The sequence below is a fragment of the Lineus longissimus genome, chromosome 19, assembly GCF_910592395.1.
Source record: "Lineus longissimus chromosome 19, tnLinLong1.2, whole genome shotgun sequence".
NCBI lineage: Eukaryota > Metazoa > Nemertea > Pilidiophora > Heteronemertea > Lineidae > Lineus > Lineus longissimus.
This window is the reverse complement of record NC_088326.1, coordinates 11,332,156-11,346,233: the sequence shown is the minus strand read 5'-3', so window position 1 is coordinate 11,346,233 and position 14,078 is coordinate 11,332,156. Positions and strand designations below refer to the sequence as shown.

The window sequence follows — 14,078 nt, the reverse complement described above, 5'->3', positions numbered from 1 at the left end:
GCCCAAAGCGCAACTCACGAGGCAGATGCTTAATTACCACTTAAATTGAATTCAGTTGCAATCAATCATCGGGTACAGTAGATGTTTCGCGTGTTAAGAATGTTACAGCGGCTGCATTAGAAAATGTCACGAGCGGGAACCGATGAATCAATCCTCATCACCATACGGGACCTTTGCCTCGTGACCTTAACCTTTGACAAAATTAGAGAAGTTAGGCTGTTTGAAGTAAACGGAAGTAGGAAGTCGACTCGGGTGACGATCGTTTTTGTTTCTAAATAAATCCTCAGGGAGGCGTCCTTCTCCTAACCTTGTTTTGAAGTTATCTTCTAAACGAACAACTAAATACAGGTACATGTATATCTAACCTGCTAGTTTTACACCGATAGGCATTTACCCCCTCTAGCGAGAAAATTTCCAACTGGTAAAACTTCAACATTGCCGTTCTGTAGACAAATACCAAGCAAGGAATAACACCTTAACAAGGGCGTAGCAAAAATTTTTGCTCTTGGGAAGGGGTGAGGAAAAAGCCCTCCATTCTGAACCATCAGAGGTACTCCGTCCGTAACCTCCCCTCCCCTTGGTGTAAGGGAGTCCGGCTTGGCGGAGTGGATCCAAAGCTTGTAGTGAGGGTCAAGATGAAGGCTCTCTGGAGTGCAAAATGACACTTTCAGGCAATATCATGGTTAAAAACATATTTTTTGTGACTTCAGGGGAGGAGGGGCATTTGCCCACACCAGCTACGCCCCTGCTTGACCTTCTTGGTCGCTGGAACTTCTACTGCGCCTAAAGAACCATTGGCTAGATATATCCATGACTATTTCTTTCGCGACGTAGCCCCCTGCTAGAAAAAGCCGAACTGACAAGTACCACCCGCAAGGATCAATTAGGAAGCCGCAATTATTTGTGGTAGCCGAGGGGAGAGCGTGATTGAAAAGCCTTCTGATGTGCCTTGACATTTTCTGAACGTCGAGACGGAGAAAGCGGGTTTGAAGCAGACTAAAGCATGCAGAAATGAACAGCCAGTGGCAGCATACGGGAGTGGAGCATACGGGAGTGGAGGTTTCCCGAGAGCTGCTGGTTCTCTAGCCGTCTGGAGGCCAGGAGCGTGTTAGAGGTGAGCTAAAGGGAATGGCCAAACTACAGGAACCAGCTACACGGAGGGTTTTCTTGATGGAAGAGCGCGTAAGAAGCGGTCTGAACGGAACAGCCAACGTAGTAGGAAGTAGGAGTGGGTGTTTCCCCGTCGTTCAGAGTTTAAAGTTCCCATCACTGCTTAGGTAAATACCCTTCCAGCAACATGTCAGCGACCTTCGGACAGCCGAGAACGAGCTCCGACCATTTCCGAGCATAAATTAGGCAATAAAACACGTGGAGGTAGCTGAATGCTTCTTGGAATGAGTCTGTCCACATGTCCACAAACCGGTGTTTTCTTGTTGTTAATGTAACAACCATTCTACCTGTCGCGAGGAAAAGAATTTACCCAACATTGCCTCGAGGTGGAAAGATCCACGAGCAATTATGATGACAGGACTGGTAAATTATTCATAGTTTTATTACAGCTTTTAGACAAGAAATCAACGGTCATGATGTCTGTCTCGAGATTGTTTATTGGAGTGGAGATAGCCTAACACCATTAGGCGGCACCACGGGTGGCGCTAAAGCGGTCACTGATGTGGGTCTTGTTCTTAATGATTTTATTTGTGTTATCCCCGACAGGATTCTGTCGTGGCACAATCTTTACCTCGGAATAAACTGATACGTTTTTTAATGTTCTATTCGACGCGAGAAAAATTGCCAACTCGTGTTAGTTTTTCATATGAGTTGTCTGTTTCATTCACAAATCACACGAATTTTAGCGTTGTCATCCACTTGTAGATTTAATTAAAGATTTCTTGATAAAAAATGGACGACCATACTGTGTAATATACGATGTCCCTGCGTTTAATCTCCCGATAGCTGGCCAGTGTGTAGCCACTATTGGCGATTCCCGAGGCAGCCTCACAAATGTGAGGCATAATGATTTTCAAACGAATGAAGGCAACACAATTTTTATATAAATACATTTATTGGGAGCAACTGGCCTTTTTTGCCTCGTTAAGTTTTTGTCCGTGTTTTACCCCTTTTACCTCTCCTCAGCCATCATCAGCCGCACTAGCTGCGACCCTCGAAGCCAACGGGCTGGTTTCTTTCAATTCAGTATACGTACTCATGAGCTCGGGGACATGTTTGTCTAGCCACTTGTGTGCCCGATAGACAGACGACCCAGCCACCATCGCCTGGATGAAATACAAAATAAAAGGCAGGGCAACAATACAGCTCGATTGGACGATACTGCCGTAACCAATGAGACCAGCAATAAAATGGTTGTCAAATATGGACTCCTCGTAAAAACTGCCTTCGAATATAACTAAAAGCGAAATTGTCAAAAATATATTGAGTAGTGACATGATGATGTTAAAGAAATATAGCAGTTTGGACGCAGTGTTGAATTCTCCAAATTCCGGCATATATGGGTAAAATGTGTTACTTGGTGATCTCCATTTGTAGGGTCGGAGGATGGATAAATTAAGAAGGGTTTCATCGAGGACTATAAACACCTTTTTGTGCACAGTGCCTTTCAAGGCGTTGAAAAAAATGATAGAGAGCACAGTAACACCAAGAGAAAGGGCAGTTACCGTCCACAAAAGCCATGTGTAAGTAATATCTGGCCTCAAATCAGGTGTGTAGGATGCATTGCGTTCCAATAATGTTGAATCATATGAGGTCAAATAGTTGACGTCGAGTAGGTGGACAACTTGAAGTGGTATGTGGTTAAAAATAAAGACAACTGCCGCTACAACAGGTAAACCTGGGTACACTTTAAAGATATACTCTGATTTTACAATCCACAGATAAAATAGTTCTATGGTATAGAAAAAGGCCGTTGTTGGAAAAACACCAGACAGGCTGTGTACTAACCAAGCTATAGTGTTCAAAATTTGAGCTTGTAGAAGCGGGACGTGCTTCGTTGCCACAACCAAGCACCACATCATCAGGAAACTGCCATTGCAAATACACGTGAGAATCATGAACAATATCATTTGCCATCTAAGATTACAGTAAAACCGTTCCTTAGCTTTTAGCTCGTTGAGAAGTCGTCTACATTCAAGATACGACCGGTCTGCCTCGGAAACCACGTCGTATTCTAACATGAAAAGTCCGCCCAGGATGTGGCTCTGACCACGCCTCTCCACTTCGCGGAGTATTTTGATCACGTGGAACGTGACGTCCTGTATAGACCACTTGATTCCCTTTAAATGATCCTGGAGGGCAATGTCCATGAAGGTCACCTTGATGGGGTACGAGGGCAGAATCCCATCACCATACGGGTCTTTGATGTCTGCTTCATCTCGAAGGAGCTGAAAATTAAAAAAGAGAAAACAGGGTCGTTTGTAGAATGTTACAGGGCCGTAGGCATGGTTTGTCATTTTTGTCCCGATAGTGGATTCAGTGGATAGCAAACTATTGCTAAGTGTGCATGAACCGATTTTATGCCTGCTCATGTCAAAATCCCGATAAGATCCTTATAAAATTCTCGGCTAAGATCTTCAGTTTTGTACAGATAGACATGGACAAGTACAGTAACCGAGTGTGATTTCCGAGTGAGTTGAACACACGACATTGGTCATTGGCCAGAAAACTCATGAGATCGCTGGTCAAGGGCCTACCTTGATGATTCGGTAAACAGCTCCCTTGAATTCATCCGCTTCAATCATCTCTCTCAGCAAATCTTGTTCCGTGTCCACGAAACAAATCTTCCAGTAGTCGTGAGCAGCAACAAAGTGACACTTAAGCCGCCCTTGCCCATCCAAAGTCTGGGCTAGTTCGGTCAAATAGGTAAGTTGCTTAGGATCGTACCGAAGACCTAGAGTTAGATCAATCTTAATCAGATGCCCTGTGTCATTCAAAAACGATATCTTAACCGCAGGGCCAGCCTTCTTGACTTCATTGTCCAAGATGTTATTTATAATTGAATGTACTTTTTCAAGAAACGCGTCCTGTATTTCACTAGCCTTGACCTCAGCAGTGGATCCAGTGTCATCTGGCAAAAACAGAGTAAAGAAGGACCTGCTATCGTAGTTACCAGAACATGGCTTCGTCCTGAGGAGTCGCTTTGGTTCAGCGACGAGATTATCAGGTGTCAGTAGATACTGGAAATCAAACTCGTCCGCCACTCCGACTTTTGTTCCTTCCGCCATACTTCCGCAAAGCGTTAACTCTCCTCCAGTCAAAGCGAGCCGATTGAATTTTCCGATGTTCATACCCGTAGTAGTTTGCAGATGACAGTGCAACGACTCCAAGATGTCATCCAACTGCGGAGGAAAGCGCGTATCCTTTGGGACTCGATTTGTCTCTTCTTGCAGCAGGAGACAGGGATTAAGGTATACCGTGGCAATCAGGCTGTTGAACTTGATCTCCTCTGCTTTTGTTGCAGGCCGTTTAATTTTATGCTCCATCTTCAGGAGATGAAACTCTTCTCTATGGGTGGCCGGACGGTTTACCGTTACCTGCAATTAAAACGGCCTTCTGAACACCTTGAGTGCCTAAAGAGTATTAGGAAGTGGCACCGCGTCAGGTTTATGCATTGACACCATTGGTGATATCAAGGGCCTAATGTAACGGTACTTGGAGTTTTCAGTAAAAACATTTACTAGTCATTATCCACATCACCCAATGTCTCATTCTCCAAATGAGGCAGACAAATACATGTAATCACGAATATTCTCTCTGTCAGTATTGGCGTCCATTGTGAGGATGTCACAGTACATTTACATGGCGAATCGTTCGTAAGTACGGCGAGAAATTCGGATAACAAAAAGGTAGTGGATGAGGCAATTTACAGAATACCTGTCAGTTTGCCATTGAAAGTAATAGGCGGCTTTTTTGCAGTATGTTTGTTCTTCCTCTGGTTCATTAGTAAACTATTTCTCCAAACGTGCTCGATGCTTTTCCAATTTTGTTCCAGCTCCTAGATAGTAGAATGAAAAGGCCAGGGGCCATTGTGCTCACCGTATTAGTATTTGGTGGTTAGGAATTCATGCTGGTTGAGAAACATGCTACATGTATAGTATATAGGTCAAATCAAAGTCGGTATGACATGTGATGCATCCTTGGTTGGAGGGCCTACCATAAAAATGTTATTGAAAACAAGTCACTAATTAACGAGATATTGCACTTTTTACCTTTGCGGTTTTGGCTCAGAGGTTCACAGGGTAGAGCCTAACTCTAGGAAACGCCTTACTAGTGCATCGTTCCACGTGTGGAAAGGATCAATGCGTGGAGAGCTTATTCGGGTCAAATCGAAGTCAACATCGGAAAAGCGTGATAATTCAGTCAGATTTAGAATTTTTCCTCTTTGGGGGCAAATTGTTGATGACTGGGCAGCCGACAGCTGGGTAATATTGCCCTTAATAATGCCAATGGTCCTTTACTTGTAACTCACTTATCCTACAAACGGACTTATTGCCGGATTTTCAGACTTATATGTACTCATCAGACTTACCTGTGTCATCCTGTTATTCAGGAGCTCCATCGATTCAGGGGAATGCACTGAAGCTTACACTCATGAAGACTATTTCCTTTACAATGACAAATTCCATGGCATATGTACTCATTTTAACCTGATTCGGTGATTATCTCACTTCAAGGCCCTGACCCAGTTTCCAAGAGCATGTAGTTCGATGGCAAGGTTGGTTCGATAGGTCACATGAGATCCCGATCAATAAATTACGCAGAAAATGTCAGTTATAACCAAAGGTGTTTTTTTGAGCAGAAATATCACATGAGTGGTTGTCTTGGCTCGGAAACCCACGAGGTTTTTCATTTCCATGAAAAACATCTTCGGGGTGCATCGTGTTTGGTGAAATGTAGCTCCAGAAGGTGGTCATGGAAGTAAGAATTGGTTGTAGAGACTTGAACGATTCCATTTAAAAGATTTGTTTTAGCACGCAAATACTTATCCACTCGATATTATTCATAAACGGCAACATTTGCAAAGAAATTCATTAAGGAGCCGTTGTAGACTTGCAGTTCGGACATTTTGTTAGCGGTCAGGAGGTGCCTTGTTCGAACCCACAGTCAGCGTGAGGCTTTAGGCAGGCCAGATATATAAGTGGAGTCAGTCAGAAATGCTCAGGTTGCAGCGCTGAGTGGGCAGCTCATCTGAGTCCGAGTGAAACGTTTCATGAGAGGCCGGCAAGTGTGAAGTCGAATGACACCTCTACGCAGTTGATATCAGACTATAGACGCAAACATGATAAGCATCTTGAGTGAATTGTCACCAAGAAAGATATTTTGAAAATGAAGTGGACTGCCGAAAATCGACTTTTCTCCACAACGTCCAAAAACAACTAAAATGTGCCTTATCCTAATTGCCACGGGTTTGTTATCCACCCAGCCACTACACCATTAGATGATGTTGTTTCGTGCCGCCAGTAAACTCGACAGCTGCGAGACCCAGGTGGTAGCCACATTAAGCCAGCCCCAGGAGAAGCTCAACAACATTAAATCGATGAGGAATAATGCAATTAAAGCACAATTTACCGAAGTGTTTGTCTTTCATGTGGCATTCGTCTAACTGTGCCGGTGAAACAGAAATAAGTATCCTCTGGAAGACGTGTCCTACGCTGCTGTACGATGACTGATGAAAAATGCATGTTCTGCTACGATGTTTAATGTAAATGGAATGTAGAAATCAGCAATGCTGCAAGATTATAATGTGCAGGGTGTTACAAACAGTAATTTAATAACAAATAAATAATAACCAAATAATTTTTCGGTTTGAGAGAAATCACTGCTTATTCACGGTCCTGCTGGTAGCCATTCCCGCACGAAAAGCCAACATATCTCATGCCCCACTTGTCGTCATTTAATTTTTTGTGTTTTTGTTTTTTTTGTTTTTGTTTTTGTTTTGTTTTTGTTTTTTGTTTTGTTTTTTTGTTGTTTTTTGTTGTTTTTTTGCTGAACACTAAACTTGAGTGTGTTTATGCCAATCATAATGTTCAAGCCGCCCGAGAGCTACCATTTTTATGATAGTTTGCCCCCCCCCCCTTGGGTGACTTAGATACTTAGTAAAACCGAGAATAGCTTTGGTAGAACCACCACCGGTTTTTCAAATTCTCTGAACCAAACAAGAATCAAATGGAAAATATAAAAATGCGAACAGTGCACATATCTCAAATACGACTAGCTTGTGCACACCACCCTAAAACATCACGAAAAGAACCAAGCCACCACTTGTAGCATATCATTTTGAACAGAATCCCGGCAATACGTGACAGACGATCATATTTTACTTCCACGCCACCGAACAACTAACCGAGAGGTCGCGAACCACTTCGTGAGATTTTCCCAATTATCGCCGATTGGGAAATTCAGGGGATGGTGATCTCGACATAAATTTTGTCCGCTGGACTGCCCACGAACTGGGCTGTTGAGACCTCGAGGCAGTGGGGTGGAATGTCGCCCACTGGTTGAGAGAAAATCATGATTTCACCTCGATCTTCTGCACGATCTATTTTGATGTATTCATTTTAAATATGAATGGGGCCATAAACGAGGAAAATGGCAATGTTTTTTGTCACAGAGTTTTGCTGTAAGAATTATGCTTTCAAAGCATCAGCGAAATAGAAACCACAAGCTCATGCCACTCACAGCAGGTGCCGAAAAATTTAGCACAAGTTCAGTCTCATGCTTCTTTTTTTCACAACTATATGAGCGCAATCGTAATTTTCAATTTGGTGTAAAAACCTGCCGGACAAGAACACTGGCGAAATATAAATCACTGACACGAGTAAATTCGAGGTCGTGTAATCGATGGGTTCTGCTTGCTCCGCGTCGATAAACTGTCGATATTTGACCTTATCACTTGTCAGATCGCCTCAGTCAGCAATAGTAGTCACGGGTCTGTCTCTGTTGTTGATATGGGTGGTGATGCTGTATACACTGAAGCTATCAATCACAATACAATTCCTTGATATAAGTGCTAGTCATCAACAAACTGACTCCGAATACGTTTCCGCCATGACCAGGCGACGAATGGTTTTAGCGGGACTACGTCCCCAGTTCTCGTCTCCAGAAGTCCCACTGAGGTTAGATTGGACACAAGTAATCTGTAATCGGTACTACCCAATATAACAGGATATTATCGCCCGAGTAATTGCTTATTCTCTGTCAATCGATTTGAAATGAACCCCGAAGGCAAGGAGTGACTTCAAGGATTGATCCGATCACCAGTCAACTCAAGGGAGATATTTACTATTGGTTCGATGTGTCCATCAATATGGACTATCGGTCCAGCAGTCTCGATTGGGTCTTACAGTTTGAGGGAACAAGGGCACTTGGCGGATTACGGGCGGTCTTAGCCTCGATCGCCATGCGTTGATTCGAACCAACCTTCGGAGTGGCCCGCCTCCACCTGAAATCAGTGCGTACTACATTGCGTATTTTTCGGACTCTGGGGACCACGTACATCAAGCAGGGCTACAATTTGACCACTGTCGCGGCAGTCGGTGCGCTCCAAAATGGCTTCGTGCCCTCTCAACCTTCCTTCACTTTTTCAAAATGGCTCTAAAATGAGTGCCTAATTATTTTCTAGTTCGAGGCCTGCATGAAGTAGACTCTCCGACATATAGACTGCCTCACCTATCCACTTGTTTTAACAAAGAAACGAGGTGATTCCTTAGTAGAACCGCATTACAAGTCAAGCAAAAGACGGGGTTGGACTGGGCGCTATCCTGATGACTTCTGAGCCACGACGGAGAGCCTTCCTTTTATATTTTACAGGCCATCAAGGAGAATACCTCAACCCCGGCAGAGAACTCGCCCTATACCTTGCACTACCCGTTGGTGGACATTGGATCCAACGGCTTTGGCTGACGTACACCAGATGGAACCAACCGCGACCACATCAATAAAATAACTCCTGCGTAGATCACGGTAATTTCTGCGACATGTTTATCACCTGGCTAGAAAATGCCGCCAACAAATTGAGACCCGTTTTTAACAGCCAACTCACAACTGAAGTTAATTTGTAAAAACATAAGAGGGCACTGTCACGTGGAGAAGCAATCGCCAAAATACGTTCCTGTGTTTTTCCTGTGAAGCGATGGCCGACGGCCATTAGCGATTTGTTTATTGGACAAGTCTGTGTAGCGTTTCGTGATTAAATAGTCTCTGAGCAGTTTTCGTGGGAGTGGTAGGATGAGCCTACGACGTCAACTTACTTATTGTCATGACAGCAGTATTTGTTAAAAAGACTTGTCTTGTATACATTTGGAAGGAAGGCATTCAAGGCGAGAAACTGGCTGCGAAAGACAGGTGCGATACTGTTTATTTTCCTCCCACCCAAGCCTTTCCTTTGTATCTTTCCTTAATGCACTTCGTTTGATTAGAGTTTAGATTAGCAATGGGAGAATGCTTTTTTGGAAAATTGATCATTAGACCCCGTCCTTGACTCTGTAAATGAACTTGTGTTGGGAATGATAGGTCAGAAAACTTGGAGATGGCAGGAACTTATACCTAAACATCTGGCCTTATAATCGAAAACCAATTCAAAAACGCCGGTGTAGAAGTTTAAAATGTCCTAGGATAGAATACCCGGGAAACAAAGGATTCTATTATGCGCTTCAATCTCTGAGCTATTGACGGTCAGGGTCTCTATAGAACCATATTGCAGAATACAATAGGGCCGGACACTTTTTCCAGGGGGGCGTTTGTTACTGTTACACCGGGTCACCCATGATTTCATGCCATGTTCAAGTCGGGTGATGGAAAGTAAGAAACGGCGCCCCAAAAACACGCGGCTTTGTCATTGGTGTTTTCAAGATGGCCCCAAATATGGCCGAGTCAGAAATGTGACGTCATTTGCTGGCTCTGTTAGATGATTGGTTGAAATACTCTGGCCTCCAAGCAATTGTGCACCCAGTCTTGCCTTTCTCAGCAAGCAGATCTCCTGGCTTTTTTTGTAAAATAATAGACCAGTAAGCAAAATCAGCCAGCAACTTCCCGAAGTTGAGCGTCGTCGAGAGCGTTTAATTGGCAAACAGGCCGGGTGCCCGAGATATATAAACCATCAAGTATGAGACGTCCTTACGCTTATCTCTTTCACCACGCCAGCGAGAACATTCCGCTTTGTATTGCTTATTGGTCACAGAAAACTGCGCGGCGATAACATTCCAAAATGATGATAAATGGAGCCTTCAGTGAATAGGTCTGTCATTTCTATGTTCTCCACAAAGGAAACATCGGGTAGACGGAATAATCGATACAGAGATTTCGGAAGTTTATCGTTGATCTCTGACGTCTGTTTGCGAGACAAGTACCCGGATGTGTGTGCAATGGGCGGGAAATATTCTGACAACGTACATGTACCTCATTGTTTGCAATGCGCCAGACAAGAGCAGAGCTTTGCTCTTTACAATGCCAACTATCATACTGGCTTGGTTGACGTCTCTCGGTGTTCTACCAAATCCAAGCAACTGGGTTTGTTGGCAATTTGAATTACAAAATACCCTCTGGCCCGAGCGCGGTTTTCGAACGGTAACGACTGCAGCGGGGAGCGTCCAATGGGAAGTGTAATCAGGCTTGATGCCAAGATGGGAACGTGGACTCTCTGCGTGGTCTCCTCCTCAGTAGTGGGTTCAATGGCCGAGGGCTGGGTCAGTTGACCACTTCATGGTGAAACCTCTGACCGGGGCGCCGCGCGCTACCCGGGCCTTAGTTTCCGTAAATCCCCCGAAACGCCAGTGCGAACGCCTATCTCATTGTTCAACATCGTGATCAGGTGCACGAACAATGGAATAGGCGCTCATGCTGGCGTTTCGGGGGCTTTGTGAAAACTCCCTTATGTATGATGTATTACCCGCATTTATTGAATTATTTGCATTGTACAGTATTGTGTGTATTGTCAATGTCTCCTGCTCTCTTTCTGTGCATTTTATCTAATGTATTGTATATGTGAAGTTGTAAATGTACAATGTATATGATATTTCTCCCTATCGGAGGCTACAATTAATAAAGGCCGGGTCTATTTGGCAAGCCACTCGCCGAACAGGCATCTTTTTTTGTCCTGTTTGGAGATCCGCTTGCCAAACAGCACTAAAAAGCCACCCTGTTCGGCCAGCCGGGCTTGCCAAACAGGTAAAAAATCTACCCTGTTTGGCGAGCTGGAGACTTTACTTTAATATTAATGAGTTCGGCTCTCCATTCAGGACAAGAAAAAGTCGCTGTTTGGTAAGCCGGGCTTGCCAAGTAGTCACTTCAATTAATAAATAATGAAATAGGCCTGCACTTCCTAATACTTTGTGACACTGACCATCTTCCCAACCGCTGCCTGAAACAAGATTAAAGACACCCCTAACACGAGACAATCTACATTTCTCGCAACGCGAAGCCAGTTGATTACATGTTGTTGCCGCATGAATGACAACAGCGACTGTTCCCCTCCGCCCCTGCCGATGGTGCCACATCAAACGGCCGGAAGACATATGACTGTAATAGCATGCAGTAATAGGCTGTTGTGAGACAAGACCACAATTGATTTTTTAAGCCTTTTAGCAGTTAAATTGTCAATGTTTGACCGCGACGCATCAAAGAACGCGTGGTGTTGTGAATCTGAAATTTAGATTATGTTATTCCGGACAGTCGGGCAAGTAAATGGTGAAAAATAAAATGGTGATTGACCACGGAAATTTTTTTTTAATCGACAAATTAGACAGACTTTGATATTTCCACTCTTTTCAGCCAACTGGCAGAAAAAACTCAAAACACGCCCCCTATTACCCAATTAGCAAAATTCGAAATTAATTTTTTCATCAAATAATTTCTTTATATCTGTAGACTTGCCACAACAAATATTTTTTCAATACCTCTCCAAATATGTACTTGAGAGTAAAAAACATGCACTCGTCTAATAGATAGGCCTGGACCCTCCAACCTATGAATATTCATTAGTGGTCTTGTCTCAATGAAGGTACATTTCAGGGGTTAACATTTTGAGATTTTTTTCAAACTAATGTACATGACATCCCACAACTCTCCAACAAAGGAAAGTCATATCTGGACATTTTTGGAGAAATGAGAGACATTTCAAAGAGTGGTACAACTGTGCCAAAGCGACGAAAGAGGACAAAATCGACAAAAAGTCATGATTTTGCACCCAACAGCACCAAATTCAAAGACCTGCCCTGGCCAGAATAAGCAAGCTATGGAGCTGAAACTTTAGGATGTGATTTAGGAATATCTTTGCTGCTTAGGGCACAACTTTCAGAATCAAGGCCTAAGTAGTTTCAAAGAAATTACAAAATGAATGGCAACACAACAAGACTTGTAAAAATGAAACCGAACTTAGACCGGGGTTAGGTTGACTCTTATTTGGGTCAAATTAAGTTTTTTTCTCATTATTTTAGCTTGTTTTGACCTTAAATCATCAGCAATACAATATTCTAAATGAATTAGAGTGATTTGAGCACATTCAAATTTTTCACTATATTGACCCAAAATGTAGTGTAAATAGAGACAAGACCACAATTGATTTTTTAAGCCTTTTAGCAGTTAAATTGTCAATGTTTGACCGCGACGCATCAAAGAACGCGTGGTGTTGTGAATCTGAAATTTAGATTATGTTATTCCGGACAGTCGGGCAAGTAAATGGTGAAAAATAAAAGGGTGATTGACCACGGAAATTTTTTTTTAATCGACAAATTAGACAGACTTTGATATTTCCACTCTTTTCAGCCAACTGGCAGAAAAAACTCAAAACACGCCCCCTATTACCCAATTAGCAAAATTCGAAATTAATTTTTTCATCAAATAATTTCTTTATATCTGTAGACTTGCCACAACAAATATTTTTTCAATACCTCTCCAAATATGTACTTGAGAGTAAAAAACATGCACTCGTCTAATAGATAGGCCTGGACCCTCCAACCTATGAATATTCATTAGTGGTCTTGTCTCTTGTGGATCAGAGCTAGGATAATTGTTGTTTTGGGATTTCGCGACCTATTGGTAGTGTTGATAAGGAGGAGATGCTGGTGATAGAAGTAGAACAACGCAAAGTTTACCAAGAGGTCGCGAGCCATCACAGCGGGAAACCTTGCCAAGGTCGGCTACGACGATGGTCAAGCATTCTCAAACTGATCCTATTCCCCGGGATAGGAGTTTGAAATGTCGTAGAATAGAATGTCCATGACACAAAACAGTCAATTACGCGAGTATGTTTAATAAAAAAAGATTTTATTCGAAAAAAGTCGTTGTGTGGTTTTTTGACCTAGCTCCATTATTAAGCAATTGAGAGACACTTTTGCCACCTCTATAGGACCATATACCATAACTCATCAGAATACAATTGGGCCGGAGACTTTTTTCCTGGGTGAAATTATCTCTTTCTACACCGGCAAGGCAAGAAGCATCACGTCTCCCTATTGTTTCGGAACATTCTGCTTTGACGAGCCCTTTTGCAGTCACTGGCACTCAAGCGCCTACCAAGAAATATTCAGGATGACAACTTAATGCAAAATATCTTATCAGTCTGCGTTTCCCAACACAATTGTTGATTAGAGATAACTGTGACCAACCCCACTGCCAATAGCTTACAGGATTTTTCAGAAGCAAATACCACTGTCCATTTGGGCCGTTGTGCAAAAACTGAGTCCTAAAATTAGATGGAAGAAAAACCAAACCTCAAAGAAATCGGCCTAGTAGTTTTTGCACAGTGCCCAAAACGACAGTGACATTTAATTCTGAAGCTGGCTATATGGCCAGGGGTAACATTCATAGAAATATCAGCGTAAAATCTCTTGACTTCTGCCTTTTATCGCCATCGACTGTCACGGTTAAGGAAAGTTGTAAAACTATGACACATTATGACAGACAGGCTGAACACATTGGAAGGAAAAATCGTAGAGTTTCTATCCCAGCGAGTATTCCCCGGGGCATACCATTGTCCCTGTAATCAAATCAGTTTGCAATTCAATTTCAGTGTTGGTAAAACCAATTTCGCACACTCTCTGCCATTTGGAGATATTCTCTCAATATTT

General features: G+C 43.0%; 1 protein-coding gene across 7 annotated transcripts in view; it reads right to left on the bottom strand.

Moving 5' to 3' along the window:
- The window catches only part of LOC135503327 (potassium voltage-gated channel subfamily KQT member 1-like), a 138,156-nt gene that overhangs the window by 39,201 nt on the left and 84,877 nt on the right, over positions 1–14,078 (bottom strand). Inside the window, exon 1 of one of the 7 annotated variants that reach the window (XM_064796869.1) lies at positions 5,543–5,589. The exons of the other annotated variants lie outside the window; for them this stretch is intronic. The gene's annotated coding sequence lies outside the window, so the exon portion shown is untranslated. Of the gene's footprint in view, positions 1–5,542; positions 5,590–14,078 lie in introns of those variants that run through there. 7 annotated transcript variants of the gene reach the window in all.